Below are 18199 nucleotides of genomic sequence, written 5' to 3'. Positions count from 1 at the left end.
GAGATTAGGCGAAGTCTTACTTTGATTTTTCTGGCATTTTCTCGTTTTTTTTTCAGTTTTATACCCAAGTACAGAGTAACTAAAGCATATTTTGACTTAGAGAAATTGTATAAAAGGATACAGGAACCAAAAATGCTTTGATTTTGTCTAAATTCACGAAATTAGGAGAAATTATAAAATTGGAGTAGTTTCGTTGACTCAACCGAGATAATTCAGTTTGTGTTATGTTTCTCATTCCATACTGGCAGATAAGAATATAAAATAAAACAACAAATAAATCACCATCTAGTCAAGAAAAATGACTTCAACGAGGCTTGCATACCACCGCTTCGGTAGACCTACCAACCGACCATGCGACCGAATGGTGTGATCGTCAGCTCCACATTCCGTGCAAAATTTTCTTGCCTGAAAATGAGTGGTTATGTTCTGGATGATTGGATCTGATCGTTCCAGTAACCTGGCCATTACATCAGTTAATTGGAGCAGTGGGTCAGTTTTCCTCGACAAGAACTGCAAGTAGTTGCGAATGTCTTTGTTGTTCGACTCTAAGCATTCCTCTGACAGACTTCCCAGTCCATGAGCATCATTTAGACTCATCAATTGTGTTGAATGATGAAGAGTCCCATGCAAGGTGTGATTCATCATGACCCATGGGAAGTTGTCACACAAATTGTATGAAGTCTGCTCACAAAGTTCTTTGAACTTCATCAGATCGATCTTACATGACGACGACACAACCGATAGAACAGTGGAGAGCTGACGATGAAGGAGAAGCAGGTTTTCTCGGTGTTTTTCATCAACTAATTTTTCGATTGAAGCTAGAACTTCCTCTGAAAAGAAGCGATGGCCTTGTGGACCATTGGTTGATGTCCCACCTTTTCCACCAGCAGAGTTGACTCTATCAAGATATAGGCCTGTCTCTGTGTAGATCGCTTCGAGAACTCGATCCTTCGCTCGACGGACAGGTTCACCACGAACGTCGGACCTCTCAATCCACTGTTGGTAGTCAGCATGGCACCGATACAAAACCTTCAGGAACCACGTTGTTCCATTGATGTACGAATGAGTCACAGTGATGCTTGATTGGTCAGATGTTGTGAGTGGCTTCTTGGTTAATCCTTGACGAGTCTCAAAATCTCCTTGTTTTGCTTTGACTTTACCATTCTCATCAACTAGTTCATTGTACAGCTCGAGAGAATTCTTTGCCGATCTGTTAATGGGAAAGCCCTCTGCAACCTTGGTTCTGTCAGTCCAATCAGCCTGTTTTGTTATGCATAGGATGCAATCAGCCCCTCCCAACCCTGAAATGTCCCTTTTGAATTTCAGATCCTTCATTGAATCGTGTACTATGACATTCACATCATATCCTTGACCATCAGCAGTAACAAAAATTCCATCTGAAGCCAACTCTTGGCGTGCTTTGTCTGTAGTGGGAACGACCATATTAAGAAGATCTTCATCGGTCTCTTTCTCCCTGATCAAGAATAGTGGTCTTAATGTTCTACAGTTGTTTGGCGAGTGATTCTGCCACAGACAAAAAGAAGAACCGTCCTGGTAACGAGCAAGTAGTTTCAGTGGTGTAATGCCATACTGGAACATATTTTCAGTTGCGTCCAGCATACTTGTAGAGTTCCACACTACTTGTTGACCAGCACCGTCACATCCATCTTTAAACACCATTTCAAGGACACCATCTCTGCATTTATCTTTTATGATTTTCTTAGGGATCAAGGATATGATGGACTCGATCGTCATTTTCACTAGGTCCTTGTACTGCACCTGAACTCCACTGTCATCAAGAACTGGGGAGATACTGGGGCGGAGCTTTTTACGTCCCTCCAACAACTCATTGCTGGTTGGAAAATAGATTCCCTTCGCAGCAAGTATGTGCCTCATCTTTCTCATTTGCTCCCTACTCAACGTTAATGAATGCATCAATGCAATCGCTTCATTGATCTCAAAGGAATGAATATCGTTCACATTGGACGAAAATATCTCATACCCAACTCGAGCTGTCTTCTTTTCCGATTGAATATTCACACGATGAATCATATATCCTAGCAACTGAGTGACTGAAAGCTCAGGACATTCCTTTGCAGCGTATTCTTCAATGTAGTCGAGCAGACCCTGTGTTCTTTCCTTCTGCATTCTCTCCCCTAAGTTGACAAAACTCTTCCTTTGCTTCTTTCCAACTTGTGGGCAGTTCCCTTCCATTTCGATTTCTTCTTTCGATGCTTGAGCAAGGATTTCGGTGTTTGCTAGGCGTTTCTTTTTCAATCGTTTGAAATGGTTCCATGCATTCAAGAAGAAGCCACTGATTTCTTTGTTTTCGTGAAAACCATGAGTTTCTCTGAATTGGCGAAAGCATTTGGCATATTCAGGTGGTTTGGTACGGCATAATGCAGCCTGACTAATGATGGCTTCGAAGACCTGATATTCTGTGGTGAGAACATTGTTGCCTGCCATCTGAATATGATAATTTCTTTTTTTTAAACTTCAGTTAACCCGATAATAGCCTGTAATGAAGAAAAAAGCATAGACATTAACTGAATGGTCATATAGAATAATAGAATACTCAAAATATTTGATAGAACATGTAAAAGCAAACTAAAACTTTGGCAAAATGCCCGAATTTGGTAATTTGGTCCCAGATCCCGGAAAAATGAAAATTCTATTTGTCAGAAAAAAAATTTACTGCTAAGATTTACAAAACAAATTTGACATAGTTAGAAAGGTCTTAGGCTATATTTTTTGAAACATATATACTTTGATATGTAAATCTTAGCGGTTTTTGAGCTATTTGAGGAATTGAACAAAAAATAAATGACAATTTTGCTGAAACATTAAGGTAAAATTTCACTAAATAAGCTGTTATCTTATCAAAATTTCATCTATTATACCACAAACAAGACCTCTGTTAGAAAAAAAAGATGAATTTAGTTATACAAATTGAAAAAATAACATCAAAAAACCCATTATGGCATTTTATTTACAAATTCTGGCTTAGTTTATATGATAAGGTTCATATGTAGTCAAGAATATGATCTCGACACGATTTTGAATTTCCGCTAGGTTTGAGATAGCATAAAATCACTTCACGTGATGCTACAGACCTAATTTTTTTTTTGTTTGTTCAGAAATTTTATTTACTTACAGAATTTCTATAGTTCAAGGTACATAGAGAAAGTTTTTTTTTAGGCTATTTCCACCTCTGGGCCCACTGTGTACTGAAAGAAAAAAAAAAAAAAAAAAAGCAATTTCCAGTTCAAATTTTTATTTTTGAGCACCTATATTTCAGAGTAGCTTTTTTTTTTTTATTACATTTTGTGGCTTTTTAATTTCTTAAACTCAAGCATTAAACTCTTCATGAAAAACACCCGTCTAGCTGAATCCACTATGAAAAATTTTTCCCACTCTTTATCTGTGCCTAAATCAAAACGTAGATTCCATGAACAAAGCTTCTTTCTTAGCACTGCATGCCTGTGGAACTGTTCCATCTGCCTGCTTTCCACCTGACTACAACTTGGATGTTTAAGTCCGTTAACAAATTCCTAATGAACCGCCCTCTGAAGTAAACACTTCATTAAATCTCCACACTAACGTACTGTACTTGCAATAACCCTTATCCCTGAGTGGCTTCCGGACCTTGATAAGTGGTGACCACCATGTAAAAAAAAAAAAAGCATAAATTTTCTGAAATATTAAAATCAAGATTAATCTGAATGTTTTTTACGTTAAAAAAGTTAGAAAAATTGCTTATTTGAAATATCTGTTAACTGCACTATTTCACAAGTATTCAATTATATAATGATGGCCAAGATACTTTTGCAAAAAAACGAGGTATTACAAAAAGGCTGACTAGGAAGCCATCAGGGAACTCATCAGAGATGCCCCATAGCAAAATATCTTTACTCTTCCAGCGGAACAGTGTGCAAATGAGACCACTGAATCGTTCAAAACTGCAATTGAAGCACATGTTCCCACACGGAAATTCTATAGCAAGCCCTACTCTCCCCAATGGTTTACTTCTTGTGCAGCTGCCATTTGTCAAAGTTCATAGAAGCTAGAAATAATTGTAAGAGAGTGATAGAGATAGCTAAGACAGATTACTCTGAAACCACCAGAAAACGCATTGAAGCACAGAAATTAGGAACCCGGGATTTTTGGAAAATCTACAACAGCGTAGTAAATAATGGACAGTCAACTATTCCCCCACTATCAAACAATCATGAGGTTGCTTGCACGGCAACCGACAAGGCTAATCTGCTTGCCAGTCAGTTTACCTCAAACTCCACACTAGACCCGGCACACCACTCCCTCCCTGACTTTTCTTTGCGGACAGACACCACACTAGACGATTTGAAAATCACCCCTTCTCAGGTGCATGGTATCATAAAAAACCTAGACACCTCGAAAGCATGTGGACCAGATCTCATTCCGGCTGTGCTATTAAAAAAATGCTCTGCCAAGGTTGCTCCAGTTCTCTCCAAACTTTACAATAAATGCCTTAACGAATCTTGCTTTCCCGACTGCTGGAAAACCAGTCGCCAAACTGATAGGTCTTGAACTGTCATCTAGGCTCCATCCTCTGTCCCATCGATGAGATGTTGCATCCCTCTGCCTGTTCTACAAATACTTTAATGGTGAATGCTCTGACGAACTGCAAACACTTGTACCTCCCCAACGTAACTACCCCCTGACAAGCTACTAAATCTCATCCCTTTACAGTAGAGATCCCTAGGTGCAAGAAAGCCTTTTACTCCAATAGTTTCTTCCCCAGAACTGCGGGTCTTTGGAACTCCCTTCCGGGAGTCTGCTTTCCCAACTGCACTGATATGCAGAAGTTCTAGTGTAATGTTAACAAACATCTTTCTACTCATCTCCCTTCATAATGACCCTGCTAATTAAGTCCCTGGTAGTAACCCCCTGCTTCAAAGTGGCACTGTGCCTTGTTTGGGGTGAAAATTGAATATTAAAAAAAAAAATTAAAAAAAAAAAAAAAAAAAAAAAAGTTACAATTTCATGGTTTTTGGATTAATAAACATTAATATTTTTTAATTTTCAGGGCCCCCCCCCCCAATTCTCTTAACTGTTTGTTAGGAACTTAGATCCATATAAAACTATACTGATTATACAAGTACACAAAACTGGTTTTAATAAAATGATTAAAATAAAAACTATAAGTACATTTATGCTATCTAAAAATAGCTACAAATCAAAAAGTCTTCCTTCGGAAAACTCTGGGGTGTGAAAAATCAATCTGGAACAAATCAAAAATATTTTAAACTAACTCTTTAAAAATAAACGTCAGTTAAATTTGAAAACGAAGCTTTTAAGTTTATTGAACTATGGAATAAAAATTGTAAAACAAAAAATACTTAAGTTAGATAATGAGTATTAAGTGAATCATTATGTGATAGAATCTACATTGTTTAAGCATTTAAATTAGATTTGTTGAATAATAATAAAAAAAATCCTTGGTTATTATTTATTTACAATGTCTAAATCATGTGAAACTCTACATTGCATATCCTTTATGTTAAAAAAATAAATAAACAAAACAAAAACGCTCAGGGTTTTCTGAGATAGGAGAATCAACTCTCTTGATAGTGTCCTCGATGGAAATCAAACAGGTATCATCCTGAATGGACCAAAAACTTTCTTTTACTAGTCCTTTCCAATGAAGAAATTTGATATTAACACAAGATACAAAATTTATAATTGTAATATACATGGATGATAAAATGCTTTGAATAATCAGATTTCAAAGAGCTTCTGCTAAAATAGTCATATTTTACAAACCAAAGCACTTCAAGTCCTCAAAATACCACCGTTTTGTTTGTTACTTTCAAATGAATAATATAACATACATTATATATTTTTAGGGTTTTAAGAAAATAAAGTGATAAAAATCTAGACATCATAAAACAGCGTTTTTGGTAACATTTTGTCAACATGTCCCTCGATTTGTAAATGCTCGTAACACGTTTGTATTAAGAATTTTGTCATGAAATTTGGGAACTAACCAGAAGAGATATTACTTAATAGTTTGGGGTGTCCAAAATACTTTTGGCCACTCGTTTTTTTTGTTGTATTAAAAGACTTCAACATGACGAGTTTTAAAAAATTTTCTTTGGACACTTTTTTACTGTTTTTATCCATTAAAAGTATAATTGTATGTTTTCTCTTGTCATAGTTAACAATTTACAATCATGATATCTGGAAAAAATCGCTTTGAGTTTGAGTGTAAACTGATGTAGTATTAGTAATATCATCAGCAGCAGCAATGGCAACTAAGGGGCAACTCCGCATCTCCAATGGTCTCTAAATGAGGCCTCACCACTGAATGTCTTAAGGTAATACCTAAAATCAACCTCCTTCAGTGTACATATTCCTTGGTGGTAGAAATGGCAACAGAAGATTTCAAGTGCATTTGTGACTGACTAAACTTGGTTGTTAAATGAGATAGCTCGATTATTTATGACAGTTTTGATTGATGAACAGTTCAAACTCATTTGTCAAGTTTATGGCTAATTCAATTGATACTCCTGGTCAACTGGAATGTCTTTTTGATCTAATGCGATAGTCTTCTGAATAAACTGAATCACCTGTACAATTTCTGTCCTGGTAAGACTTTATTTTAACTCTTTATGCTCATATGATGAGACTTGATGCAAGTTGGTTTTTGTTTTTACTTTATAAATAGCAAATGAGTTCATGCTTTTTAATTCTATTTTGAATGCTCCTACATTCATTCATTCATTCATTTGGTGGTTGCAATCAACAAAGTTCTACAACAATTGCTATAGTTTTCATTAATGTCTAATTTTTAAAAACATTCCCTAACAGAGTGACAACCTGATTAAAAAAGCTTTCCAATGATCAACATCCCTCATTTTCAAATATTATCTCATCAAAAATAAAGATGATATTAAGCAAAATTAGCAGTATTAATTTATTGCATTTTAGTCTTCTAAACATATGGCTACAATGCAAGGATTTTTTTTTTTTCAAATCGATATTTCATAAATGTAAATAAGATATTTTATTCTTTGCCGGTAATAGTTAATTTGTGAATGCAAATAGTAATAATTAAATTAAAAGTGAATGTTAATAATAATACAGTTATTGTTTATAAGTCTTTCAATTTCATTTGCGACAGTCCTAATGATCGGAATAATGATGTACACAGCAATTCTAGACACGTTTTGAAATTTCCAGTTGTAATAAATGCAGGGTTTTCATTGAATAATCATCTCTTGATTATCCAGAGAAAATGAACAGTAAATCTGTCTTTTACTAAAAGAATTATCAGATTGAACAGAATATGTAATCAATTGATATTTCTCATGTAATAAACAGACTGAAATTTCTGCAATTAACTGTCTAGGCATAATCAAATAGAGTTGTCAAAGATAATGACACAGCATTCCAAGTTAGAAAAATTGACTTATTTCCTCTTTATGGCTCAATAAAAAATTAAGAGTAACATTCTAAGAATAAGAACTATTGAACAAGAGATGAAATAATGTCTAAATTTTGACATGAAGATATATACATTAATATTTTGGGAAAATCATTCAGAAAAATTAAGATCAAGAAAAATTATTTGAATAAAAATGCTGGAAAAATAACATTCTGTGAGAAAATTGCACAAGGCACAAAACAAACAGCTAAATACAAACATCTTTGACATGTGTCTTAATTTATCTCTTATCTACTATGTAAATAAAATGATCTTGATTTTCCCTTGCCTTTACAATTTCAATAAAAAAATAAAAAAATAACCAAACACTTTCTACACAACTTTTTCCCATCAAAATAAAACTTATATAACTGGATTCACAATAAAATTTACTTTAAAATGGTATTTTAATATTTTTGTTGTGATTTGTATATTTGAAGAAACCGCCATTTAAATTCGACTATTAACAACGAAACATGCCAGCATAGCATGCCTGCTGCCAGATCACTTTTTGCAAATAAGCAGTCGGGTGTGTTCACATAAATACTCGAAGCGGAAGTCATACCAGTCAATGACATTTTTAGCTGTTTTAGCTAATCAGGAAAAAGAATTGTCTTTGCAATGGAATTTGAACACGTACGTCTTTCCAGTCAAAAGTTAGAATATCTCAAAGTTGACGCTTTGTATTACAAAGTAGATAGAAACTGTGTTCAAATGTTATTTAATAGCGAATATAACAATTTTTTGTCCTAAAATTTGATAATTAGATAAAAACTTTATGCACGTATTAATAGAAATAGTGACAAACACATGAATTTTTATGTCATGTCATGCACTAAAAATCTCCTGTAGAGAAAGCGCTTGTCAATCGACTTACGAACATAAAGTATTCATTTTATTATTTATTTAAAATACATTTTTTGTTTTACAAGTTCTTGACTGTTAACTATTTTGAACTTAATTCCATATTTTCCAGAGATAGTTAAATTCAAATTTTACGATATCTTTTGTATTATGATTAAATTGTTAGGTGAAAATACAAAATAATTACAAAACACTCTCCCATTTTATGAATGGATTTCTAAATAATATTTCAGCATGGTAACATAAGTGCATAAAAACCGAAAGTTTGTTTGTATAAAAATAAATGAAAAACACGTTTAAACAGAATAGGAATGTTTAATACAACAAAGACGTCCAAAAATGTTATAATATAAATTTGTATAAAAATTATATTGTTACTGTTAATTCTGAAAATTTCATTAAAATTGGTTGATTTCCTGAATTTTGGTAAATTTTTAAGTGGTGAGGGGGCAAGGGTGCAACTCTAAAACAGAGTCCCCCAAACTTCTGAAATGCTTCATTTAGAAACCCATTCATACCATGGGAATAAGGTGTTTTGTAACTATTCTGTACTTTTACCTAACAATTTAATAAAAAATTATATTATACTAACATTTAGAAAACTATTCTTAACATGAGGATGTTTTGTAACTATTCTGTACTTTCACCTAACAATGTAATAAAAAAGGATATCATGAAAATTGTATTTAACTTGAAAATAATATTACAAAAATAATGCTGCAATTTTGTTTTATTTTGTTAAAAATTGTTTTGGATGAATTTTAATTTAAATGGTTTCACTCAACATCACTTGATTTTTAGCAGCTGGTTTATAATAGTCAAAGGAAAAAAATTACAATCTTCAAAGGAAGAAAATTAAAAAAACTTAAAACACACAAACCACTTCAGTAAAAGAATAACTTCTCTTACCTATGATAACATTTATTGAGTTTGTTTTACAATCCAGAGGTATGAAAAAGTAGTCAAAAACAAATGCATAACAAATAAATGTTACCAAGAGCAAGATAATTTACTCTTCTACCTAGCGCGATAAATTTTTGGTGTTGTAAATGTTTATTCAGCTCGAAAAAAAAGTAGTGTTGAGTATTACATGAGAACAAGAAAAAACGGCTGTGATATCTCTTGAAATTTTTGAAGTCTCGACAATGACTTAAAAATAAGAAATTATACAAAATAGTGGTAGAAATCCACCCAATAATTGTCACAGCAACTTTAAGCTGTTAAAATGAAACTTAATTATCCTAATTCGTTTAAATGTTCTTGAAAAAATAATTTTAATTTATATCAAATTTCCTTTCATTTGATATGCTACAATCTATTTTGTAAATAATTCCTTTGAATCATGTCGTGGTGGCCATCTTAGATTTCCTGGTCGCCTTCTTGGATTTTTCACGTTGTAATGATGGCAAATGATAATATCCAGAATAATATTTCATATAAGCCTTACCTCCCATTTTTTTTTTAGCTTTTTATGTTTCTACTTAAAGCCGTTAAAATGAAACTAATATGCTAATTAATCTAAGTTATAAAGTGGGATAGTCGTAACTACAGCCAACTGAATCTTCATGATATATTCAAAATTTCATCATAATGCCTTAAAACAATCTGAAGATACAGCTTTTTAAAGACAGGTTAGTCTGTAAATTGTGCAAATTTCCTACTATTTTCAGTCGCAAGTTTATATGCATTTGAATAGGACTGACTTAAGGCAAAATGTCCAGTGAAACATGCATTTTTTTATACTTTGAATAGTCATAACTAGTTCTAATGGGCCGATTTTAAAAAAAAGATAATTTGTTTTTTATGCTCTTTTCAATATTGCTTGATTTGAGTTTATTTGATCTAAAGAAAAAAAATGGTGTGATATTGGTACAAGAGATCAAACTCTTGAAAATTGAAGATACACCAAACATTGATAGGGCTACGAGACTCGGCACCTGTACAAAGATCTTAACACATTTGATGTTTTTAATGCTGCTCTAGGTGTGTCAGAAATTTCGTGAAAAATAGTGAATAATTCCACCCCGTCTTTCCAAGCTTATAACTCCTCGAAAAATGTAATTCAAGCCCTAATTTTTTTTTTTTTTTCAAGTAAAGGAGCAAGGACCAAGGTTTCATTAAAAAAAATAAAAATAAATAAAAAAAATTAAAAAAAAACGTGTTTTTTTTTTGTTTTGTTTTTTTTTAAATGTTTTAAACTTCGGACTTTACAGGTAAATTTCTAAAAAAACACTACATTTTTGTTTTAAATTTGAATATATTATTTATTGACCTTTTCTCTTCAATTTATGATATATAAAACTTTGGTGAGTAAATTAATTATTTACTTTTTAATAGACACTTGAAAATGGGGGGGGTGAATTTAAAAAAAAAAACGTTTGTCTAAAATATTATATTCGGTTTATTGGAAAGAGCATAAAATTTCACATTGACCCTGAAAATATCATAAAAATAGAATCAATAGATAAATTTTTAAAGTTTAAAAATTGAAAAATATTGAGTTTGTAAAATTCATTACTGGTTTTTTTTTTTAAATAAAAAAAATATTTTTAAAACAACTTTAATAGTTTATTTTGGAAGTATAATCCATAAAGAAAATAAACAACACACTTTTAAAAGAGAAATTACGAGTTTTTTTTATATTTTATTCGCAGTTTCGTGTTAGGGGTGTCAAAAATTCCTACAAAAATTCTGATACACCTAATATTGCCTATAACACATCTACCTCTTTGACTAAATCCTCCATCCATGCAAAATGCAACACCATCTGCATCAAGAAAAGAATACTAGTTTATACACATTTAATATGCTAAGAATGAATTCCTGGGTTTTTTTTTTATTTTTTTATTTGGGAGTCATCGCTTATCAAGGCCCAAAGGCCACTTGAGGATAGGGAGTTAATGAATATAAGGTGGTAGTGTAGTAATCATTAATGGTGTAAATTGAATAGAATTTGATTATAGGGACGGCTTAACAAGAACTTGTTTACATTGGATTTGAAGGTTACCATGTTGTATTCAACCGGGAAGTAAGCTAATGAAACAGTGTTCCACAGGCGGGTAGTTCTGAGAAAGAAGTTCTGTTCATGGAATCTGTTTAGATTTTGGCACAGATAGAGAGCAGGGGAAATCGTTTTTAGTGGCTGTAACCGCAAGTTAGTAATCTCAATAGCACTTGTAAAGGAAGTATAAAGGCAGTCAACTGAAAACAGATTAAAATAGTGAAAACAGGCATGGAACTGATAACAACCCCTGGCATTTGGGGTATTTGTCATTGGAACTGGGAATGGTTAAAATATGGTGAAGATTAGGTTGCTGATTCACATGGATGGATTGCCTTGATGCAGTGAACTTATGCGGTTTCAGCTTAACTCATCCCAAGTTAATATATTATGGTTGATAAATAAATTAAATAGGTCTTGTTGGCTTAATATTACTTTCCACAGACGAAAATAAAACAACTCTTTAGTTTTGTTTACAAGATTAAAAGAGGCCACTTGAGAATGAGGGTTAAAGAGTGTACACTAGTCAATGGGACAATATCGTAGTAACCATTAGAAGTGAAAATTTGATAAATTGGATTACTTAACGGGAACAGCTCATCAAGAACTCATTTATGTTGGACTTGAAGACGACCATACTGAAGTCAGCTGGAAAGCAGGCAAACTGAAGAGAGTTCCACAGGTGTGCAGTTCTAAGAAAGAAGCTTTGTTCATGGCATCTTTGTTAAGGTTAAGGTTTAGGCACAGATATAGAGAAATTATTAATAGTGTTTTCAGCTAGATGAGTTTCTCATAAAAGTTTGGTGGGGGATTAAAGATTGGAGCTCAGACGAGCACTTGCCATGAAAATAATGATAAACGTCTCTTCTGTGAGAAAGAGGTTGCATCCCCTAATAGGCTACGAAGTTGGTTTTGAACTGTCAAGGCAGAGATGTTTTGAGCAGCTCCTGCCCAGATGTGGTAATAGTACTCCATCCTAGAATATACTTGGCTCTTATATAGGTAGAGAATTGCATCCGCAGGGAGATATCTACTGGATCGATAGAAGGATCCTATCATTTTCCCAGCGACCTAGACAACAGATTTGATGTACATGTTCCATTTCAGATAAGGAGTAAAGGTAAAGTTCAGAAGCTTGTCAAAACATGAAGCCTCCCAAAGACAAGAGCCATTCATTTCAATTCATGCCAAATAGGGATCAAAGTGTTGATGATGTAAAGATAGAAGCTTGGTTTTAAATGCATTAAAAGTAACCAGCCACCTCTTTCTCCATTCAACCACGTGCCCAAGATCAGAGGAGAGAGAATCAGAGAGAATTTGGCCATTTACAGCCTTTGATGTGTTGCCATAGATTTAGGTCAAAATATACTAATAAAATATTTCTAGAAGGTTCTTTCAAAATAACAGCTGATGGACTGTTTGAAAAAGAATGTTTTGACATGATACACTCCGGTAAGTCTTGCATGGATTTGAACCTCAAAATGCTACACAGCTAAACATTAAAATTTCCTTAGCCTCTTGGTTAATAACAAAAAAGAGCTGTTCTAATGCAACAATTAGTCTATTCTGTCTTTGTGCAATGAAGAAGTCCTAGGCCAAGGCAATTTTATTTTTTGTCCCAATCCAGAGTACACATATTTAGAGAGCTGAATTTTTCCCCACGTTAAAAACCAACTTTGAAAAAGCAAGTAAATAGGAACATTGTGGGGGAAAAGTTAGGTAAATGATCAGTTTTTAATGCAAGGAAAAACTACCTCTAAAAAGAGATAGTTAAGATGCGAATCAGAATATCTGTATAATCTGACCAGCATTTCCTCATCGATGAAGACATTTCAGATTGAAATTGACTTTTTTTCTTTTTCTTTTTTTTTGATTAATGGAGGAAAGAGAATATAAAGTGTGGTATCTATTAGGATAAATCCTCATAGATTGGGACAATTTTTAAATCCAGAATGCTGTCTTTTAAAGTGGAGTTGGATTTCTCCACATTAAAAACTGACCTTGTGCCAGGCAAGTAAATAGAGATATACTTAAATGTTTATTTCTAATAATTTCATCCAAACTTCATTCCTAAAAATTAATTTTCTGGGAAAAAAGTGAAAAATGTCTTGATGTATTTCTGGGCATTCTGGGGCAACTTAGTCAAGAAAATGGATATTAATTATAGAGGACTACTATTCATTTTGCTTGATATGCACGTCTGTGCCATGTAAATAACACTCTTTTGTATTTCCTTCAGATATCCAATAAACCCTTGGTCATTGCGACACTCTAAAAAGTAAATTGTACTTATCTATGACCAAGAGTTTCTGGAAACCAGCATCCAGAAGATGCCACAAATCAGCTGCACAGCCCCGGATTGTGAAGTCACCTTTGACGCTAACCTGGCACCGGAAATCCTCATCCGTTTGATTGATATCCATGCCAACACGGCCCATCCCTCGCCCACACCTGCCGCAGCTACAGCAGCACCAGCCAAGGCAGAGAAAGTCAAGCGACCCACGGTATCGGCTGCAGGTTCAAGTGCTGACTTCACCTACTTTGAGCAGAGATGGGACGACTACAAAACCGCCTGCCACTTACAGGGAACGGATCTAGTGTTTCAACTCCTCGAGTGCTGTGACGACCCCTTGAGAAAAGACCTCACAAGGGCGTTCGGATCTCTCACACATTCTGACGAGACAACCGTTCTACAAAAAATAAAAACTCTTGCTGTACGACAAGAGAATGTTGTGGTAGCAAGAGTTCAACTACAAAGCATGAAGCAGGACAGGGACGAACCGGTTCGTGCGTTCGCCGCAAGGCTCAAAGGGCAAGCTGGTGTGTGTCGGTACCTGATGGGCTGTACAAACTGTGGGAGCCAAATTAGCTACAGTGACAGCGTGATCCAAGATTGTGTCATCCGGGATATCTACGACGATGATATCCGACTGGACATACTGGGACAACCCCAACTAGCAGAGCAATCGCTTGAGGAAACTGTCTCCCTCATCGAGGCCAAAGAAAGTGGGAAGCGCTCCGCTGGCCGCCTTCTCATAAACAGCAACGAGTCCACTACTGCTGCAGCTACCAGCTCATACAGGAGACAAGAGCGGAGTCGTCTACAGAATCGTGGATCAAATACTACCTCCAACCAGAACTCTACTCGTCGGCATAACCGACACCCTTCTCCAAGCAACCCACCCTGCGGTTACTGCGGACAATCTCATCAGATACCTACATCAAGAGCAGTCAGAATGAAAATTTGCCCGGCGTATAATAACACATGCTCCCATTGTGGCATACCCCATCACTTTGGAAAGGTTTGCCAACGCAATTAACAGAGCCATCACTGTGTTCGATGACGACCTTGCGGTTCTATTTGATGCCCTTTGCTCCGTCGAAACACCCCCTCCCTCCAATGCAGATCCAGAAGCTATTTCTGAGACACACTCTTGTCCTTGAACACCATATATACAATGACCTGTGTAGAGTGTGGGAACGTCGTGCGTCCGATCCACAACCATTCATAAAGGTTGATATACAGGTCATCCCTTCTGACATTGCTGACATTGGCATACCCCCTCACTTCCACAGCCCCACTGCCATTGTGACGCACACAGCTATGGCAGATACAGGATGCCAGTCGTGTCTAGGTGGCATCACAGTATTACATAAGATGGGCTTGACAGTCTGTGACCTCATTCCGTGCACAATGAAGATGTCAGCTGCCAATGACAAATCGATTGAAATCGCAGGCGCCCTTCCACTGCACATATCGGGCGTATCTGACAATGGAACTGTTTGCAGCACACGGCAGCTCGTATATTTCACACCATCCACAGCACGCCTTTACCTATCTAAGCATGCGTGTGTGGCTCTCGGCATGATCCCTGCAAACTTCCCATCTGTTGGTACAGCCTCACAACTTTCTTCCTGTGATGCCACATATCCTCCCACAGAAGGAAGCAAGACCATGTAAGTGTCCGGATCGTGAGACACCCCCTCCTCCCCCGACCACAATCCCATACCCACCAACAGAGGAGAATAGGGAGAAAATAGAAAACTGGCTACTGGATCACGACGCCTCCAGCACATTCAACACCTGCCAGCACCAACCATTACCCATGATGTCAGGCCCACCCATGCGACTCATGATCGACCCAAATGCAGAACCAGTTGCCTACCACACCCCTATTCCTGTGCCGATACATTGGCAAGAGGGAGTGAAAGCAGGCCTTGATCAAGACGTTCGACTGGATGTCATAGAGCCAGTTCCTGTTGGCACACCAGTCACATGGTGTCATCGGATGGTTGTCTGCCCCAAAAAATCTGGTAAACCCCGACGCACGGTGGACTTCCAACCACTCAACCGGTATGCCACTCGGAAAACGCATCACACCCAGTCCCCATTCCACCAAGTCCGATCCATCCCTCCACACACACGGAAGACCGTTTTCGATGCTTGGAATGGTTACCACAGCATTCCACTTCACAATGAGGATCACCACTATACAACATTTATCACCTCATGGGGTAGATACAGATATTGTATGGCCCCACAAGGGTACGTAGCTTCAGGCGACGCCTATACACGGCGGTTTGATGAGATAGTTATGGATGTTCCGAACAAAGCGAAAATCATCGACGACACCCTCTTGTGGACCTCAACATACCAGAGTGACAATGGAATTGAGAGAAGCTTCTTCCAAGCAGTCGAGTGGCTGGATCTATGCGGTCACAATGGCATCACAGGCAATCCTGACAAATTTGGATTTGCCAAGAAGGAAACGGAGTTTGCCAGTTTTCAAATCAGGGAAACAATTGTGGGGCCATGTGAATCCTTCGTGGAAGCAATAAAAAAATTTCCCACTCCCAAAAATATCACGGATATACGCAGCTTTTTTGGACTTGTGAACCAAGTCTTGTATGCATTTGCAGCGACAGAGAAAATGAAAGCATTCAGAGACTTCCTGAAACCCAGTGTCAAATTTGACTGGACTGACAAAATGCAACACACCTTTGAAGAAGCAAAAAGACGGATTATCCACGAGATCAAACATGGCGTGGAGATCTTTGACAAATGCAGGCCAACTTGTCTAGCAACTGATTGGAGCAAAGACGACATGGGATTCTGGCTATTCCAAAAACACTGTCTCTGCCCAGCACCTCACAAACCCTTCTGCTGCAAAAACGGATGGAAGATTGCCCTGGTAGGAAGCAGGTTCACATCATCAGCAGAGTCCCGCTACGCCCCCATCAAAGGGGAGGCTTTGGCAGTAGTAGAGGCTTTGGACAAAGCTAGACATTTTATTATCAGGTGCCCAGATCTCATAGCGGTAGACCACAAACCACTGCTCAAAGTCTTTGGTGACAGGCACCTGGATAACATACCCAACCCACGTCTTCGCAACTTGAAGGAAAAACCCCTGCGATATCGCTTCCGGGTCACTCACATCCCAGGCACCCAACATTCTGCCAGCGATGCTCTGTCACGCCACCCAGTCAGCATGGCTCAACACTTGCCACTACCTGATGACTCAGCATCAGCTCTGTACACCACTCAGTTACCTCTGTCTATCCTTGAATTCATTCGCCATGCAGAGCAACCACCAACCCATGAGGTCTGCTCCCAGGACATCAACGATGGTACCATCCTCGAATCAATATCGTGGGATAACATCCGCACTGCCACCGCCAGTGACCCATCCATGGTCCTGCTTCTAGACATGGTGGATAATGGCTTCCCAGCTAAACAAGAACTTCCATCTGACATCCGACCATTCTACCAGTACCGCGATCATTTGAGCAGCTTCGACGGTGTGATACTATACCACGACCGCATAGTCATCCCCAAACCCCTGCAGCACAGAGTGTTAGAGTCTCTCCATTCGGCCCACCAAGGTGTTACACAAATGTGTTCTAGGGCCGAGTCATCCTTCTTCTGGCCAGGCATGAACCCTGCCATTTGCAACATGCGAGAGATGTGCTCTGAATGCAATCGTATGGCCCCTTCTCAACCATGCATGCCACCGACTCCACCAATACAGCCAGTCTACCCCTTCCAAGCCATAGTTGCTGACTACTTCACATTCCACGGTCATCACTACCTCGTCATTGTGGACCGCTACAGCAACTGGCCAATCGTGGAGGAAACGTCTAATGGGGCAGAAGGATTCATTAGGGCATTGCGCAGGACATTTGTCACCTATGGGATAGCAGAGGAACTTTCTTCTGACAATGGCCCTGAATTCACCGCCTCCAAAACTGAGCGCTTCCTAAATGCTTGGAGAGTGAGTCACAGACACTCATCAGTAGCATTCCCTCACAGTAATTCCAGAGGTGAGATCGGTGTAAAAACTGTAAAACGACTGTTAGTCAACAACACAAGTGCATCTGGATCATTAAACACTGACTCCTTCCAAAGGGCCATGCTCCAATATCGCAATACACCAGATCGTGACACTGCCTTCTCCCCTGCTATGTGCCTCTTTGGACGCCCTTTCAGAGACTTCATCCCGATACACCCGGGAAAATACAGACCCCATCCCACGTGGCAGGAGACCCTACAAAGCAGAGAAGAGGCCCTGCGCAACAGACACATGCGTGCTGCTGAAAGGCTGTCAGAACACACAGTCAACTTACCCCCCCCTCAAGGTTGGGGACACTGTCCGAATCCAGAACCAAGTCGGGCCCTACCCAAACAAATGGGATAAGACTGGGATTGTGATAGAAGTTCGTCAGTTCCATCAATACGTGATACGAGTTGATGGTTCCGGACGTGTCACACTCAAAAACAGGAAGTTCCTCCGTCGATACACACCGGTAGCGGAGAGGGGCCCAATCATCTCGTCTCCTGGCCCCCTCTTATTGCACTACCCGAACCCAGC

General features: G+C 37.6%; 1 protein-coding gene across 2 annotated transcripts in view; it reads right to left on the bottom strand.

Annotated features, from left to right (window-relative positions):
- The window catches only part of LOC145290939 (uncharacterized), a 132601-nt gene that overhangs the window by 99896 nt on the left and 14506 nt on the right, over positions 1–18199 (bottom strand). The window contains exon 1 of one of the 2 annotated variants that reach the window (XM_080136528.1): positions 3155–3209. The exons of the other annotated variant lie outside the window; for it this stretch is intronic. The gene's annotated coding sequence lies outside the window, so the exon portion shown is untranslated. Of the gene's footprint in view, positions 1–3154; positions 3210–18199 lie in introns of those variants that run through there. 2 annotated transcript variants of the gene reach the window in all.

Source organism: Euprymna scolopes, chromosome 2 (genome assembly GCF_053919585.1).
Source record: "Euprymna scolopes isolate OS-2025 chromosome 2, ASM5391958v1, whole genome shotgun sequence".
NCBI lineage: Eukaryota > Metazoa > Mollusca > Cephalopoda > Sepiida > Sepiolidae > Euprymna > Euprymna scolopes.
The sequence above is the reverse complement of the archived record's forward strand: the minus strand, read 5'-3'. Positions and strand labels throughout refer to the sequence as shown.